Source organism: Arachis hypogaea, chromosome 13 (assembly GCF_003086295.3).
Source record: "Arachis hypogaea cultivar Tifrunner chromosome 13, arahy.Tifrunner.gnm2.J5K5, whole genome shotgun sequence".
NCBI lineage: Eukaryota > Viridiplantae > Streptophyta > Magnoliopsida > Fabales > Fabaceae > Arachis > Arachis hypogaea.
The window spans coordinates 70,980,835-70,999,050 of NC_092048.1; the positions used below are offsets into that span (position 1 = coordinate 70,980,835).

An 18,216-nucleotide genomic window follows, 5' to 3' on the forward strand; every position below is an offset into this window, starting at 1 on the left:
TAGAAAATTGCTTGTCTTTGGAAGCCTTCTGATGCCTCTGAGGATAAGGCATTTTTGGCTTGTATTCAACAGCCTTTGGTAATGTAGGATATGTGTCAAGAGAATCCGAGAATGGGTTGTCTGCACGCTTTGGAGGGGTGTGCTCTACTTCTTCCTTCTTCTCCTTTGGAGCTTCTTTTTCAACTAGCTCCTCATTGACCTTGGTCTCAGAACCAGCTACTTTACCACTCCTCAATTGTATAGCCTTGCAATCTTCTCTTGGGTTCACCACTGTATCACCAGGAAATGTGTTTGAAGATTTCTTATGCATTTGCTTGCTCAATTGGCCTATTTGCACCTCCAAGTTTCGAATGGACGCCCTGGTTTCCTGCATAAAACTCCTCATCATCTTCCAATTAGAATATTGTTGGGGTTGAAAATTTGTCTGCTGAGGTGGTTGTTGTGGATGAGACTGAAATTGGCAGTTATTTTGATTATTCTATTGGAAGCCGCCCTGAGAATTATTGTTGAAATTATGAGATCTCTGAGGTTGGTCTTTCCACCCAAAATTTGGGTGATTTCTCCACCCTTGATTGTAGGTCTTAGAATAGGGATCATTATTGGGATTTCTAGGAGCACTCCCTATATAATTGACCTGTTCAAAAGAAAATTGAGTATAATCATAATTTTAATTTTGCATAAAATTACCTGTCATGTCATAAGAGGCTTCTATGGGTACATTCTGAGTGTTGACAGCTGAAACTTGCATTCCACTCAACTGTTGAGTAATCAGATTTATTTGCTGAGACAAAAGCTTGTTCTGAGCAAGAAGAGCATCAACAGCTTCCACTTCCAAAACACGTCTCTTCTAAGAGGTCTCAGAGTGTAAAGGATTCCTATTGGAGGAATATAAGTATTGTTGTTAGCAACCAACTCAATAAGCTCAATAGTCTCCTCTGGTGTCTTCTTCATGTGCAAAGAACCACTTGCAGAATTATCCAAGCGCATCTTGGATATTTCACATAAGCCCTCATAAAAGATATCCAGCTGAGTCCATCTAGAAAACATGTCTGGAGGGTATTGCCTAGTAAGTAGCTTGAATCTCTCCCAAGCTTCATAAAGGGTCTCACCCTCTCTCTGTCTGAAAGTTTGAACCTCCACCCTTAGCTTAGTAAGCTTTTGAGGTGGAAAAAATTTAGTCAGAAATCTAGTGACAACCTTGTCTCAAGTATCCAGACTCTCCTTGGATTGAGAATCTAACCATAGTTTTGCTCTATCCTTCACAGTAAACAGAAAGAGCATGAGTCTGTATACCTCAAGATTTACTCCATTGGTCTTCACAGTATCACAAATCTGCAGAAAATCAGAAATAAATTAATTCGGGTCTTCCTGAGGAAGTCCATGATACTAGCAACTTTGTTGCACAAGAGTGACAAGTTGAGGCTTCAACTCAAAGTTGTTTGCAGCCATAGGAGGCACCACAATGCTTTTTCCATAAAAATCTACAGTAGGAGCAGTGTAAGAGCCAAGCACTCTTCTGGGTTGTTCATTCCCAACTGGATTTGCCACATTGGAATTAACAACATTATTATGGTCCATGTTGGACTCTACAGCTTTGTAAAGTCTTGCTTGTTGTAAATGCCACCTAAAAGTCCTTTTGTAACATCCCGCATTTTTTAAAATCTAAATATAAATAAATTGTGATTTTATCTTGTTAAGTTTAAATTTTGTAATTTTAGGAATTATTTCATTAGGAATAATTAAATAGATTCGGAGATAGTTTTATTTTGAATCAATTAATATTTTTAAGTAACCTTATTATAACATAATATTTTTTATAATTTTAGTAATTGAAAAATAAGAAAGAATTGTATAATTTAATTTAAGTAACTTTTATTCGAAAGGTTACCATTTATTTTATTGATTTGATATCTTATTTTATAAATTATTCAATTGAGAGTAATTAAATTAGTTTTATTAATATTCGGAGTTAAGTTAATTAATATTTTTGTGTAAATTTTTATATTTGGTTATTTTATCTAATTTCAAATTAGAATTCAGTACTGGAAGTGTTATATAATTAAATTTAAAAAATTTCTATTATGAATAAATTATGATTTATTTTATTAGTTTGAGCTCTTAGAGATTAATTTATTAGAAAATGATTAAATTGATTTTTATAAATACTTTGGGTTTAAGTTAATTAATGTTTATGTATAATCTTTACTATAATTAGAGTTATTTTATATAAATTGGAATTAATGTTTTGGTAATAGGAAACTAATGAAAAAAATTATGTCGTATAATCTAAATAATTGATATTTTTGGATTTAAACCGTATTTTATAAAATGTGATTAGTATGCTTATTTTATAATTTAAATTAGAAATAATTATTTGAGCTCGTTAATAGATTGATAGATAAAATCTTATGCGTTTTAAAAGTAATCTTTATAGTATTATATTCGAATCTTAAATTGTTATTCTATCTCAAATATTTTATAAAATTTATGTTACTTGTATATATTTTTCCTAGTCTTATGTTTCTTATTTTAATACGTACCGTTATTATCTAATAGGTATAATCCCTAACCAATCACAAACGCATACACACACTGCCACTAACCCTTTCCCCAAGTGATCCACGTTCTTTCATTCCTTACCATTCATTTACACTCAACAATTCACCGCATATTTTCAAATAGTATAACGCATAGAGGGAGAAAAGGGGGAGACGAGAGACTGAGAAACAGGGGAAGAGGGGAAGGGGGGAGCAGCGCCGATGGGTGTCACTGCCACCGTCGCTGCTGTTGCTATCGAGTAGAAGAGGGAGGGAGGCTGTCGCACTTCTAGCCGCCGCTGCTGAAGCTCCCCTCACCACTGTCAACGTCGGTTAGGACAGAGAAGAAGAGGAAGAATAACGGAGAAGAGAGACTGACGGGGAGGGTAATACGGTTGCTGTTGATTTGGAGCTGCTACAAGAACGGTGGTTCCTGCTTCTAATCCCTGTCCTTTTGATTTTTGGAGCTGCAGTGGATGGAGCTTGTCATCGGAGAAAGTAAGCTGCCGCCACCAACTCTCAATTAAGCTAGGATCCTTCTCCTTGTTCTGATCCTAATTTCCCCATTTTTGAAACCGTAACACTCTTACCCTTACTCTGATTATACTTTGTTTCTCTTCCATGTGCTTGTTTTAATCATGGTTGCCTATATTTTTGTTGCTCAGCCCCTTTTTGGCTCCTATTTCCTGCCACAATTAGGTCGAGTATTGAAGCTGGTGCTGCCATGGGACGGTTGAAGCCATTACTGGTTTTGATTTTGTTATCTGGGTACTGGTCTTATCTTCTCCTTAGGGTTGATCCATTTACACGTTTTGTTTTGTCACTGCTGTGGTTGCTATGTTTTGGTTTTAATTCTATTTTAGTTCTTGCTCTGTCTTGAATTCCTAGAGCTGAAATTGCTTGTGATTCTTATCCAATTTGAATCCTCTATTTTACTGCAACCATGGTCAGTGCTGCGAAGGCTAATATTGTTGCTGTTCCGGTTGCGTGAGAGTTACCGCTGCTGCCCTGAAACTAAAAGAAAAGAGAGCTGTTACGTTAAAGTATGCGATTGCGACATCGAGGTAGGGGGTTTAAAATAATTTTAATTTAGGAATGTCAACAAGGTTTACTGAATAACTGCAAATAGTATTAATAGCTGTGAGTAATTAATTGATTATATGAATGATGGATTGTGATTGCGATTGTGCTTGGCGCTGTGATTGAATTGATTGTAATTATGTATGGTAGATGATTGAATTATTGATTGAGGGTTGTTGAAATGGTTGTTTGTTATATTGCTATGGCTACGAAAGTGACTTGAGATTAGTAGAGGATTGTGGTTTTGACTGATTATGTATAAATGGTTGAAGCTAAGATAATCATTTGATATATTTGATACTGGATTGAGAATTGTTGAAGAATTAGGGCCTAAAAGACTAAACTATTATTAAGAATCTGGTTTTCAAAATAGAATGGTTACTTTGAGGACGGCCTAGTAATTTACTAGCGATCGAAATTGTATGAGATTAAAATCTGAGTAAACTTTGACAAGTGTAGTTGTTAGGATTTAAATTTGAAGGTTTCGTATTAACTGAAGATTTAGTTATGAGTTTTCAAAGTTAAGCCATAAAATCTGATTTTTTGCATTACCTTTAAGTGAAAATAGTAACTTTGAAAGACTGTAACTAATTCTGTGATGATTGGAATTGTGTTGAACCAAGTCCTGATTAAACTTGGGAATAATTGGGACTGAATTGGAGAGTTTGAGATCTTTTCATTAAATATAAGATTTATAGTGAATTTTTGAGTAATGGTTGTGGGATCTGATTTTTTACTGCAGAATTTTTGGAACAGCACTAACTTGTTGGCTGTGCTGTGAATGTTCTGAATTGAATTTTGAAGCAAAACTAATTTTAAATAAAACTTTATTCTTATTATTTTAATGCCGTAAAATTTCAGAACAATTGGACTTTTAGTTTTAAAGATATGAATTTTTGAAAGATGATGCATTATGCACAAAAAGCTAGATTTTGTTTTCTTAAATTAGTAACTTTGAGAGTTTATAACTTTTGATCCTCGATAGATATTGAGATGCAACTAATTGGAGGTGAAAATTAAGTATGTTTATTATATGTGATTTAAATTTTAGGATTTTCTATGTTTTAATAAGTGAGTTATGGGACTTGGAAGAGGTTGTGTTCAATGATTTGTAAAATAGAATTCTGCAGAGAATTACCTAACTTCCAAGCTACGTTACTTCTTCATTAAAAATGGTATGACCCTGGAACCAATTTAGAAAGAAATTTGGATAAGTTATGTTTAACCACATTAATTTTGAATGTGGTTGGATTTAATTTGGATTTTATATGAAATTTCGAATGTTGTACGTTGCTGTTGTCTTCTGGTTTTAAGGCACTACAGAGCAGTCATGGTTTTGCTTATATTTCCGAAGCTAGAATCAGAGAAAAATTATGATTTTTGGTTTAATAGAAAGCTTAATCTAAGACAGTCACATGGATATAAGGTTTGCATAATTCCGAATTCGTTTGATATTTTAAAAATAAAATTGAAATTAGATTGCCAATGTTGTTTTGGTGATTACTTGGATATGAAATTTAAGAAAATAGATTTTCTATAATATTATCAAATGTTTTTGAGAATATATTTTTGTGGCAATTGCTGATAAGAGGTTGGTGAAATGTTGAGAAAGAAGGACCCGAAAGGGTGGCTAAGTCCTATTTTTAGAGGAAATTATGTCCAAATTTTTATAAAAGTATAAGAATTTAATTAAAATAAATTTAAGACTTGATGATAACTTCATTGATTCTTTTAAGAAAATATTATTTGGTTTATGAGGTTGTTGGCAAGGGCGTGGGTCTAGTCCCGCTTGCGTATTTACAATTATGAAAGAAAAAGGAAAGAGTAAAGTACTTATTGTATGATTATCTGTTGCTTTAGGCAACCCAAGAGATATTTGTTTATTTGTTTATTGCTTGAAGCAACCCAAGAGATGTTTATTTGTTGCTTGAGGCAACCCAAGAGATACTGTTTGCTTATTTGTTGCTTAATGCAACCCAAGAGATAATATTTATTTATCTGTTGCTTAAAGCAACCCAAGAGCTTCTGTAGGGAAACTAGGATACCTACAGCAATTTTCTGTTTCCAAGAGTATATTTTCTGCGAGTAGAAAGCAGAGGGTGTCTCAATAGAGCTGCTAATAATTATATGCGCATTTATTTAAATGGAAAATCGTATTCGGGAAATCGTGAACTCGTGACCAGATAAATGTCGGGAATGCAGGTGCTAACCGACACATGAGCTCATGGCATGCACTAGGACTAGACATTCATCATATGCATCTATGTGACATTGTTTGGGTGTGTATATTGTAATTGGTTTGCCTAAGTGAATAATTCTGTTTAATTGCTAATTGCTATACTTGATGTAATTGCTCTTGGTTGTGTTTGAACCTCATTACCTGTGTTTGTAACTGATTGTTTGGATTGTGGTGATTGGATGTTGATTGAGTTGTTTGGGCCTGAGGCCGTGACTGGTACGTTTGTGGTCTAGTAAAGTATGAAAAATCAAACTGCTTCAGCATAGACTTAATGAACCTATGCTTGGAAAAGGTTGGTCATTCATAAAATCTAGGAAAACTTTTAAGACCTTTATAAAGAAAATATAGGTCTAGGATTTTGAATAATTAACTAATGCTTTTAAAGAAGGTTAATTTTCTTTTAGATGTCTCTGAATGAAATTAACTATTTGCGTTTTATTCTTTACTTTCATGGCATTCTCGACCTCTACTGAGAAAATGTGGTTTGGTTCTTACCCCCAAATTTTCCACCCTTTCAGTGACACAGGTTTGAAGATGCATTATGAAGCTGCAAGCGATTAGTAGGCCTTCTTTATGGTTTTAATTGCTTTCATAGAGTCCCCTCGCTGTTGTCCCTTGAAATTTTATTTTACATAGAGGGGTAGGTTTAGTATATTGTATTTGAGTTTTATTTGGTTTCTTTTGTATTAAGAGTTATTATTAATAATATTTATGTGATTATTATTTGTTGGAAATATTTGAAACATGACTTTACTGAATAAAAACAAAAATTTTCTGGCATTTCCTTAAAACTGAAACGCAAACTCGATAAAAAGGCTCGATAATTAAGTAGTTAATACTAGAAAAGGTTACGTAATGTTCTTTCTAGTAGAAATACCCTGACTTAAGCAAGGTATTTTGCTGGAAGGGATGTTACACCTTTCGGGTTTAGGATCAAAGTCTAACAGAGGTTCCTTGTCCCTGTTCATGCTCGTAAACAGACAGAAGACAAGAAAAGATGGGATTCTCTACGTCAGAGTGTAGAGAATTCCCAATGAAGTAACTGTGTAAAGAAATAAAATAAAACTACTAAATAATTAAACAAAAAAATTAAAATAAAAATAACTAGGTGACACCAAATTTAATTTCAGAAATTAAAAAGAAATAGTTGAGCAAAATTTCGAAAATTTAAAGCTTAAAATTTAAATAAGATTAATAAAATAAGAATATTAAAAATAATAAAGGAAAATAAAGAAGGAAAAACGAAAATGAGCGAAAATAAAAAAAATGAAGGAAGGTTAAAAACAATCACAATTAAAGTTAAAGAAATAAAAAAAATGAAAGGAAGACAGGGACTGGTTGAACGAAAAGGAAGAAAAAAAGAAAATTAAAGGAAAAAAATGAAAAATAAAAATTAATAATACTAAAATAAAACTAATTAAAAGAAAAATTATCTAATCTAAGCAATCAAATAATGAATAGTTGTCAATCACAATCAATCCCCGGCAACGGCGCCAAAAACTTGGTGCGGAATTTATAACCACAAACTAACCGGCAAGTGCACCGGGTCGTACCAAGTAGTACCTCAAGTGTATGAGGGTCGATCCCACGAGGATTGATGTACTAAGCAACAATGGTTGATTAATTTACTTAGTTAGACAAGTAGAAAATGATGTTTTGAGAATTCAAACGCATTAACAGTAAATTTAGAATATCACAATAGCAAGCAGTAAACAAGATGTGAATAATATATGGAGAAACAGTTAAGGCTTCAGAGTTATCTATTTCCGGATTGACTTTTCTCACTAACTATTTTAATCATGCAATATTTAATTCATGACAACTATAAGTGACTAAATTCTAATTCCTTAGACCTTTTTAGTCTCCTCTAAACTTCATCAACCGCTAATTCCTTGGTCACTTAATTCCAATTAGAGGGTGAAGTTCAATTCTAGTTATATGCCACAGAAACTATAATTATCCAAATATAAAAGGATTATATGTCACGTATCCCGTTAAGTCTAGATAATTAGAAGTTTAGGAGAAATTGTTTTCAAGCTGTTGTTCAAGTAAAGAGCTTTTCCAAGTTATACAAGAACTCAATTAGAACAAGGGTCATACTTCCGTTCCACCCAAATTCATAAGATAAAGAACGAAAACAATTCTTGAATTATAAATCAGTACATGAATTAAAACAGAAAAATAATAGTATCAATCCATACGATAGACAGAGCTCCTAACTTTAACAGTGGAGGTTTAGTTGCTCATGGTTTAGAGGAAAAACTAGGATTTATAAAAATTGTAAATTACGGAATGAGGTAGAAGAGAAGAGAAGAGAGCAAAGGGCTGATTCTTTTCCCTTTTATATCTAATCCTAATTAATGTAAATTATAATTTCTAAAAATAAATAATATCTTTTCCTATTTTAAAATAAAAATTAAAGTTTAATCAGAATAAATGAAAGATCTCGCGTGGCTTGTGCATAGGCGTGGGGACCACTTGATTCATTAGACTTAGGAGCATAGCCATGCCTAACTTGCTTAGAAGCTGTGCCTAACTTGAATGACACAGTGAGAATTGGCGTGCAAAGCTTGTCTTGCGCCTAACTTGATGCTGGAGTGCGCCTTACTTGAATGAATCAACCAATGTTGCATGCTTTTATTGTGTCTTGCGCCTAACTTGAGATCTGCCTTGGCAGCGTCCTTGGAGAAGAAGTATGAACTATTATACATCATTAGAAAGCACTAGAAGTTAGCTTTCCAACGCCACTGAAATCACATCCATTGGATCTCTGTAGCTCGAGTTATTTCGGTTTGAGTGCAGAGAGGTCATGGTTGACAGCATCATTGGCCTTCTTCTCTTTTTCTGTAGAAACTCCATCAAATCCAGCCGAATGCTACCTAAAATAAATAGAATTGCACACAACTCAAAGTAGCATCCATAGTGGCTAAAAGATAATTAATTCTTGATTAAACTCAACAAATTGAATGCAAATTCACTAGAAAAAGATAGGAAAGATGCTCACGCATTACAAAACCAAACTTGAACTGTTGCTTGTCCTCAAGCAACCAAAACTAATATAGGCTTAGGATGTAAATTTGCATGAGAGGAAGAGTTCAATTAAGCTCCTGTCTCTTCTTAAAGTGGGGTTTATACACTACAATCCTGAATAATTTTGGCATCTCACTATCGTTTGAATCAGAAGGATGTCACTGTCATTCGGAATTAGAATCCGGATAAAATTATGAATTCTCTCATTTTTTATACTTCAGTTTAATCCTTGAACATAGCAGATATCCCTTAATTCGGATAATATTATGAATTCTCTCATCTTTTATACTTCAGTTTAATCTTTGAACACAACAGATATCCCTTAATTCTCAATTAATTGGTGCTTTGCACCTTGAGCCTAGCCGTGACTTTAAATGTTCTGTCTCAAGGATTAATTGACACAAGAAGACCACAAGCACTTAACTGGGAAACTCTTTTGAAGTTCTAACTTTTCTTTCAGCTACTCCTAGACAGTGGTGCTCAAAGCCTTTGGCATACTCTACTAAATGCATTTGATCTCAACTCTAAATGTTCTGTCTCAAGGATTACTTGAGACAAGAACACTACAAGCATATGACTAGGGAAACAACTCTTTGAGCTTTTAATCATGTCTGACCTCCCTAGTCATTGATGCTCAGAGCCTTGGACCTTGCTTTTTATTTTTTTTTTCTTTGCTGTTTCTTTTTGCTTCAAGGATCAACTTTTACTAATTTCAAAAAATTCATAATAGTTCTCTAAATTCTTTTTGCTTATACACCAACATCCTTTGATTCACATTCAAATATGTACGGTTCATGTCATGCATTTAGAATCACAAAGAATACCACCACATTTAAGTAAATGAGACTACTCTAAAAAAAATAAACTCAATTTCTCATGCATTACATCCCCTTTTTCTTCTTTCTTTTTTATTTCAAGCTCAGTGAACAATAAATGAGACACCTTCCAGAATTAAAGCAACTAACAGAAATTTTGAAAATAGCAGAACTAAACTAGAACCTAGGAACTTAAATAGTAAAGGATCATGCAATAAACAAAATAAAATAGCAGAAAACAGGAATATATCAAAGTAATGGCAAACTACTATAGAAGGTGAAAAGAACTAGACCACCTCAATCTTCTTGGTGGGGATCTCTCTCCTCGGGCTGTGCTCCTGAACTTGCTCCTCCCTGTGGGCTCTGTGCTGTTCCCTGTGAGTCTCCATTCTCTTCTTTGTAATTGGTTTCTCAATAGGAATGGGGACATCATTCTCCACCCTTACCCCTGCTATTTCACACAGGCGGTAAATCAGATGAGGAAATCCGAGCTTACCATTCTTATATGGGCTAGAGGCAATCTCGTATATCTGCCTTGGGATAATATCCTCCACTTCTACTACTTCTCCCTTCATGATACTGTAAATCATGACAGCCCGGTCCACAGTGCATTCAGACTGGTTGTTAGTAGGCATGATAGACCTTCGGATGAAATCCAACCATCCTCTAGCTAAGGGAACTAGCTCATTCCTCTTTAAATGGTTCGGGTTTCCCTCAGCGCCTGTCCTCCATTGAGAACCCGGAATGCATAGTGCTTGGATAACTAGATCCAATTCTTGATCCTCATGCATCCTTTCACTATAACTGTCAGACAGATGATCAGGACCTGGTAGCTGGAGGATCTAGCAGATGCATCTTGGGCTGAAGTCAATGACTTTTCCTCTTACATAGCTTTGAAAATTCTTCTCATTGACCCCTTCTACATCCTTGTATGTGACCCAGAGATTTTCATAGAATTCTTGGACCATCAGTTGCCCTACCTCAGTGTGCGGGTTGCATAGAAATCGCCACCCTCTTTTATCAATCTGAAATTGAAGTTTTGGAAATTCATCCAGTTTCAGTGCAAATCTCACTTCGGGAATCACAGTTCTTTTTATGGTAAACTCAAAAAAATGTTCTTCATGAAGCTTGGATCTGAATCTGTGCGTGTCATGAAAACTATTGGCCGGCTCTTTCCCTTTTCTTTTCTTTGAAGGTTTGGTAGTCTTGGGTGCTATTACAATAGAAAAACAGAAAGAAAAATAGAAAGCAGAGTGACAACACCAAACATAAAATTTTTGCTCGTTCCCGAGCAAACTAAAGAAATAAAAGAGGGAGGAAGAAAGAAAAATAGAATGTGAACCAAAAAGTAATAAAACAGAAGATAAAAAAACCAATGCTAAAAGTTTTTTTTTGAAGAACAAAAACAGAAGAAGAAAAGGGGGACGAGAGGACAGAGGAGGGTGGTAAGGGTTTGCTGAAGGTGGGTGTATACCACGGAGGAAGGGTGGGGGGAAGGTGTGAAAACGTGAGGAAGGTATAGAACGAGATGTGGACAGGGGCATGTATAACATTGTGTGGAAGTGAAGACTAGGGGACTGAGGTGTGTATAGGCTCTTGGTTGGGGTAGTAGGGGTTCAGGAAGGGAGTTTAGAAAGAGAGGAGGAAGTGTTGTTTTGCTGTGGGTTGAAGAGGTAGGGGTTTATATAGGGGGTTTGGGGTTCAGGAATTTGTGTTGGGAGGGGGGTCACGGGTGGTTCTTGGAGGAAAAGTGTCACGGTTTAGTGTAGGGCAGAGGGCTAGTCATTGGTGGTGTTGGGGTGTAAAATTTGGGAAGGATCTTTGATTTGGTAGGGAGGGGAGGGAACTAGATTCTGTTTGATATGGTGCAAAGTTAGGGGGGTTGAGTAATAAAGAGAGGGGGGACCACGCCTTACTTGATTTGAGACATGTACCATGCGCCTAACTTAGGCATGCACTGCACCTTACTTGATCCTGCACCTAACACTGGCGCCTAACTCAAGAACTTGGTGCGCCTTACTTAGTGTGATGCATGAAGCGCTGCGCCTAACTTGAACTTTAACTGTGCCTTACTTGAAGCCTAGGCCTACACTCAGCGCCTTACTTGGATTGAAGCGTTATTCCTTGTGCCTTACTTGAAGGCTTCTGCAAGTCCAAGCATGTGATGTGCCTAACTTAACCTCCAACGTGCCTAACTTGCCATGAGTCTTCACACCTTGCTCCTAACTTGATAAATCTCCAGTTAGGCGTAGACCCTCCAGAAAATTTTGCTCTTTAGTAAGTAACATATTAGGCGCGGACTCTCTTGAGGCAAATTCTTCTTTGCGCGTCTGCAACTCCGTTTTTAAGAACTTTTTCTTTGTCAATGATTCTGCATAACCCAAACATACGTGAAACAAGGAAAAACAGTAAAAATTTCAACTAAAACCAAATAAATAACAGAATCAAACCAATAGAAATCAAAACAAAAGATACAAAAATATCGGGTTGCCTCCCGACAAGCGCTTCTTTAATGTCACTAGCTTGACGGTCAGTTCTGCTAATTCAGTAGATGAGCGGACCTCTGGCGATCAATCTCACCTCCAAGATAGTGCTTCAACCTCTGGCCATTCACTATAAAATTCTTGTCAGAATTCTCTTCCTGTATTTCCACATGACCATATGGTGAAGCTCTGGTAACCATAAACGGTCCTGACCACCGGGATTTCAACTTCCTGGGAAAGAGTTTGAGCCTTGAATTATACAAAAGCACTCACTGTCCTGGCTCAAAGACTCTGATGGCAATCTTCTTGTGATGCAATAACTTGGTTCTCTCCTTATAGAGCTTGGCATTCTCATAGGCCGAATATCTGAATTCATGAAGCTCATTCAACTGAAGCATTCTATTAATTCCTGCAGATTCTGAATCAAGATTCAGATACCGGATTGCCCAGTAAGCTTTATGCTCCAGCTCAACTGGCAAGTGACAGGCTTTGCCATAGACCAACTGATAATGGGACATGTCAATAGGAGTCTTGTAAGCTGTCCGGTAGGCCCAGAGAGCATCATCAAGCTTCCTAGACCAGTCCTTTCTTGAAACACTTACGGTCTTCTCTAGAATTTGCTTGAGTTCCCTATTGGAAACCTCAACTTTTCTGCTTGTCTGAGGGTGATAGGGGGTGGCCACGTTATGACGGACTCCATATCTCTAAAGAAGTCAGTCCAGCTGTCTGTTATAGAAGTGACTTCCACCATCACTAATGAGTGTCCTAGGGACACCAAACCGGCTGAAAATGTGTCTCTGAAGAAAGCTCATCACCACTTTGGCATCATTGGTGGGTAGAGCTACATCTTCACCCACTTGGACACATAATCAACTGCCACTAGAATATAGGTTTTTGAATGTGAGGGTGGAAAAGGTCCCATGAAATCAATACCACACACATTAAACAACTCAACTTCAAGAATCCCCTGTTGTGGCATCTCATGGTTGGCAGGAAGATTCGTGGCTCTTTCACATCTGTCACAGTGCTTCACAAATTCTCTTGAGTCCCTGAAGAGAGTTGGCCAGTAAAACCCGCTCTGAAGGACTTTTGTAGCTGTCCTCTCACCACCAAAGTGGCCTCCATAATCAGAACCATGACAGTGCCAAAGAATTTGCTGTGTTTTTTCATCTGGAACACATCTCTGGATTATGCCTTCTGAACATCTTTTAAAAAGTTACAGTTCCTCCCAAATGTAGTAGTTTACATCAGTCAATAGCTTTATTACTTGTTGCCTACTGTACTCCTTTGGAATAAAATTCATGGTCTTGTAATTTGCAATGTCTGCAAACCATGGAGCCTGCTGAATGAGGAACAATTGCTCATCCAAAAATGTCTCAGTCACAGCTGTAGGTGGTTGTACTCCTTTTTCAGGCTCAATTCTGGAAAGATGGTCAGCTACTTAATTTTCTGACCCTTTCTTGTCTTTTATCTCAATGTCAAACTCCTAGAGGAGCAACACCCATCTGATTAATCTTGGTTTAGAATTTGATTTCAGTTAATGTGTTTAAATTGGAAAATGTATCTTTTGCAAAAGATTTTTTGTAAAAATGTGTACCGGTGCTTAAGCCGGCAGTACCGGCTCTAGTCTGTCCGGTACCGTGTTTTGAGAAAAATAAGATTTTGAAGATTTAATTTATTATTTTGAATAGACCAAAAATAATTTAGAATAAAAAAATCGGGCAATACAGAATATGGATATTCCATATTAGTGGGAGAAGCTCAGCATTGGTGGCAAGGAGAGTGTCGATTTTTGCAACAATAGAATATGGACATTCCATGGGAGCTGTTTCGGACTGCTTTCTTCAAGAAGTATTTTCCTGAGTCAGTGAGGGAGGCCAAAGAGTTAGAGCTTATGCAGCTGAAGTAAGGTTCAATGTCTGTGACCGAGTTTACGAGTGAGTTCGAGGAGCTCTGTAGGTTCTCAAGGGTATATTGAGGAGCCCCTGAGTCCTATAAGGGTTGGAAGTGTGAAAGGTACCAAGGAGGTCTAAGGGAAACGACTATGACTGTTGTGACTCCATTAGCGATTCAGAGATTCTCTGAACTGGTGAACAAGGCAAGAATTATTGAAGATTATACCAGGAAAACGGCTGTGGTGAGAGATGATCATGGTGGTACTAGTAGCAGAGGTCGTGGGAAGTATGTTCCATCAAGAGGTCAGAACTTCAAGAAAGAAAGCCATGCCCCTCAGCGATCCCAAGGTCGAGGGCATATTGGAGAGACTAACCATGACCAATATCACTAGGCAAGAGGAGGAGGTAAGCAGGCGTGGGCTCAACAAGAGGAGCTAAGGTGCCCGAGATGTGGAAGATACCATCCGGAAGCATCGTGCATGGCTGAGTTCTGTGGATGTTACCACTGCGGATTGTCAGGGCATATCTCCATACGTTGTCCTTATAGGAAAGACCAGGGTGCGGACCAGTCCCATCGATGGGATTAAGGATCTCCAATTTAAGGTAACGATAAAATAGATAAACGAGTTTTAATCACGTTGTATTAGGTTGTAACCTGACTCTCCTTACAAACTTATGAGGGGGACGAGGATTTAGAACTAGGAATATTACATTGAACGTTAGGCTTAGGACCAGAGTTTATCTTAATTTTATTCTATGGAACGTTGCTGTTAGAGCTGGCCGAACTTAGCGTCGGAGGAACCAATGGGAGAAGATAAGTCTGGTGGATGCAGCCAAGCTATTCGGATTCTTAGTGACAACCAATTAGAGTAACACAGCAGAAAGCGTGAGGGGGAATTGACATGGTAGAATTATGAAAGATGAAGTACTTTAATGACTTGAGTTAAGTTTGCGATATTAAGTAGTAGAACACTTCGTGGAAAGAGGGACAGTTGTAGCTGAGGGTTATATATACTCTTGGAGGTGAATGAGACTCTGCGTGCATTATCGATGGTTGAACAAAGTGACTGTGATGAACAAGTTTCCGTTGCCGAGGATAGATGACTTAATGGATCGGTTGCAAGGAGCTGGAGTGTTTTTAAAGATTGATTTCAGATTTGATTATCATCAAATAAGGGTGAAGGAGGATGGCAGTGGGAGACCTAATACGAGAGAGATTACCAATAGATGCTTGTGACTCTATGTGTCTTTCTTTTGTAATCCACGTTGAAGTACTTTATTCCGTGATCCTTCTTGATAATTAAATTAAACGTTTCCTAAATCAAACCCTTGCTTGCACGTGTCTTTGCACGAAACTTGTACTTCTTGGCATGAGCCTAAATCTGTTTTGACCTAATCAAGTGTGAGAAAGATTTCTATTGAGATAAACCATCAGTAGAGACATATTTTGATTTAATGTGCCTTATTATTTCTTCCAAAGATTCTTAATTTGGAATTCCATTTTGAGGTGCACTCTCTTTCTGATGCATTTTCTTTTTTTCTTATTTTTTACAACCTTGCCTAATCACAACACAATGTATATTTTCAATTTCTTACAGATACCATTCGAATTGTTTGTTTTTCTTTGAGCTTGGTATCCCTTCAAATAACTTGAGCTCATTTCGACATCGCATGCAATCCTTAGACGGAACCATCGATATGTTAATTCCTTAGGACATGAATTTTGAACAATCAATATGTTAATTCCTGTGACTAAGTAAACACACATAGGTGCCCCATTGGTGCGGACATCACATGGTGGGAAGAATTCTTCAAAACATAAAGGAAAGATTAACTACAAAGATAATGTCTATGTTGTTGGAATCCCGTGAACCAGTTGGGATCTACAATGACACTTCGTTAGAAGTCTTGGAGTGTGCTCCGATGCAACATTGGCATGTAGTGGTTTATGCGTCATAACGATTGAGGCCGTACGAAGTGGATTCTTTGATTCACGATCTAGAACCTGCTGCAATTGTGCTATGTTGATGATGTGGAGTAAGGAGGAAACTACCTTCATGGAGATGGATATAATTACTAAAGGACTACGATTTTGAGTTAAGCTGTCACCCAATAATTTTCGCACTTGACTTTGGTTTCTACGTGTAGATTATAAGGTGGTTAATATATAACATTTGGTACATGGTGAATTATAGAGTGCAGAGGTAAGTAGAGAAGGAGAAAAATAAGTGAGAATAAATTTAGGCTTGAACTTTTGTCTGAGTTTAACATTTGAATTAGTTATGATAAGTGAAAATTCGTAGGTTATTTAGTATGTCGAGTTGTAGTATTGCACTTAAAATAAAGATGAATAACCGGAATAGATACTCTAGTTGTTGTTGAGGTCTTAGGCAATACAAGTATTGAGATTTAGGATTTAATGAGATCTCGAGTTAGGCATAGAGATGCTATAAGGCCCTAAGTTATAACTTAGTCCTAGGATGAGCGTAAACTCTATTTGGGTCAAGTTGAGGAAGTTCAGAAGTAAGCATAGATTTTGTAATCCGATAATGAGGTATGACTTAATTGAACAATTGGACTAGTTAATTAATTAGTGGCTAAAAATCAGAGTAGCTGGTGCAAGAATCCCCACACTTTGTACAACTGTACCACCAAGTGCATTGGGTCGTCTAAGTAACACCTGAGCGAGTCACGGTCGATCCTACGAGGATTGTGGTTTGAAGCAAGCTATGGTTATCATAAGTTGAAACACATCCTATGAGACTAGCCAAACAACAAGATCCTAATAAGAAAAAGAGAAAGAACAATAAGAGTTTGAAAAAGAAAGAAAAATAATAAGAAATAAGGCTAGGCACCAAGGGTTTGAATACTGAGGCATATGTCTGTGGTGCTCCTGTGCAAAGGATATGCTTGGATGACTAAGCTCTCACGGGTGCTTATCACTTGGAAACTTGGGTTAACTAACCCGGGATTATCAGCTGAAAGTCCACTATCAAGAGCAACTTTTGCTACAGAACATTTAGTAACCCAAAGAGGTGCTGGACACCAAGGCCTCAAAGAAAGAAAATAACAAACCATGTTCCTGTGGTGTGCATGTATGGGGGAGAGAGACTTGAGGGAGTAAGTCCTTAGGGGTGTTTCAACACCTAGCACCTTGAACCAATTGGTTCGGGAGTGTTGGCTGAAAGCTTACTTTAAAGAGTTGCCCCCTCACAGAGCACTTAGCGTAAGGATGCAATAAACCCTGAGAAAAAAAAGGGAGGATCAAAGAATAAGGATCTTATAGGATGCAATCAAGCAAGTATTCAAGAGCATGATAAAGACCTGGAAACCAGTAAAGGAATGAACCTAAGTTGCTATGCATGAAACCCCATAAACCAAGAGCTTTACTTCTATAATAAGAACTTGTTTCTCTCGTTCTTTCATTCATCATTCTGATGTTTCAGTACTTGCTTAGGGACAAGCAAGCTTTAAGTTTGGTGTTATGATGCCAGGGCATCTTGGCTAGTTTTACTGACTTTTTCTTTACTGTTTTAGGGTAGTTTCATGCATTTTCTTAGTAAATAAGCAAGTTTTGGGTAGAAATACACTTACATCTTGATTCAAGCAAACATTGTGAACTTTACATGATTTCATGAAAATTATGCATGAATTGAATGACAAATTGGATAATGCATGATCTCATGACTTGGAATAGAGCTTTGATGAACTTTATTTGCTTGATTTCAAGACAAAGGAAGCAAGGAAGAGCCACGTTAGTAGCCAAGTTAGTCTAGTTAACGTGACCACTAACGTGGAATGGGCATAAGCTTGTGGCGTTAATGAGAAAAGTGACCGCCAATAACGCCTTCGAAAGCCATCATAGCCCACGTTAGCTGCCACGTTAGTTACATTAACATGGGAGCTAACGTGGAAAGAAAAGAGGAGCTCCAACGTTAGTGGTAAAAGTGAATACCACTAACGTTCCAAAAGGCCATACATAAGCCACGTTAAGAGCCACGTTAATCTAATTAACGTGAACTCTAACGTGGGAGGAGGAAGAAATTGCCAACGTTAGTGACACTCACCTTTGTCACTAACGATGGACTAGGCCAACATTGCCCACGTTAGTGGTCACGTTAAGACCACTAACGTGAA

The 18,216-nt window shown here is 37.0% G+C and overlaps 1 long non-coding RNA gene across 1 annotated transcript; it reads left to right on the top strand.

Moving 5' to 3' along the window:
- The first annotated feature begins 3,487 nt into the window (after positions 1-3,487).
- LOC140178166 (uncharacterized) lies at positions 3,488-6,590 on the top strand. Its single transcript, XR_011870410.1, has 2 exons — positions 3,488-3,601; positions 6,375-6,590. It is a non-coding gene; the product is annotated as an uncharacterized lncRNA (long non-coding RNA).
- The last annotated feature ends 11,626 nt before the right edge of the window (positions 6,591-18,216 follow it).